This window comes from Sceloporus occidentalis, unplaced genomic scaffold (assembly GCF_023333645.1).
Source record: "Sceloporus occidentalis isolate IW3139 unplaced genomic scaffold, rSceOcc1.0.p SCAF_4, whole genome shotgun sequence".
In the NCBI taxonomy this organism is placed as follows: Eukaryota; Metazoa; Chordata; class Lepidosauria; order Squamata; family Phrynosomatidae; genus Sceloporus; species Sceloporus occidentalis.
The window spans coordinates 188,907,997-188,908,878 of NW_028316984.1; the positions used below are offsets into that span (position 1 = coordinate 188,907,997).

Genomic DNA, 882 nt, shown 5'->3' on the forward strand with positions numbered 1-882 from the left:
ATTTTATTTTTTAAAAGAATTTTATTGTTTAAAAAAATAGTTACAGAGACATCAAACATAAACAGACAAACACAAAATGCAATACCTTCCACAACATATACCCTGTTAAATATCTATACAAACATTTCCTAAATGACCTACCTACTTATTAGATCTAAATTTCTTTCTTTGCTATCTCATTCTCTTCTAAACATTCCCCAGCACTGAAAGACAATTTTAAATATTTTAAAATTTATTGTTTCTCCTTTCTTTCCCACTGAGCCTTGCCCCATTCACACAATCTCTTCAGCATTTTAAAAGAATGCAGGTGATGCTCACTTAGGCAGCACATATACTAAAATTGAAACAATACAGAGAAGATTAGCATGGCCCCTCCGCAAGGATGACACGCAAATTTGTGAAGCATTACAGAGATGCAGGTGACCACCGAAGCCGATTTCTGCCAAAAGTCAGCTGTATGGAGATCACTGAAGTCACCTCCCTTAGGGTGTCCACCTAGTGTGGTACGCACCCCCTGGTGATGCTTCAGATATTTAAACAGGGTTATCATATCACCTCTTAACCTTTTCTTCTCAAGGCTAAATGTACCCAGCTCCCTAAGTCTCTCCTCATAGGGAATGATTTCCAGACCCTTCACTAATTTGGTTGCCTTCCTTTGGACACACTCCAGGTTAAGGGGAAGAAGCTCCAAATTGGGTGCAGCCATTGTGAAGACAGTCCACACACAATTCAGGGTTTTGGCCATCACTCATGTAAATAGGACACAGAGATCCCAGAGGGAATTTGGGGGAATTTGTTCATGTAGACAAGCCCATAGAAACCGCTCTCCTTGTAGTTGTACAGGAGGTTCTATGATATGTCAGTTCTGCTCATTTTCAATGT

General features: G+C 39.7%; 1 non-coding gene across 1 annotated transcript; it reads left to right on the top strand.

Annotated features, from left to right (window-relative positions):
- The first annotated feature begins 310 nt into the window (after positions 1 to 310).
- LOC149315165 (U6 spliceosomal RNA) lies at positions 311 to 417 on the top strand. The gene has a single exon (XR_016281201.1). It is a non-coding gene; the product is annotated as a U6 spliceosomal RNA (small nuclear RNA).
- The last annotated feature ends 465 nt before the right edge of the window (positions 418 to 882 follow it).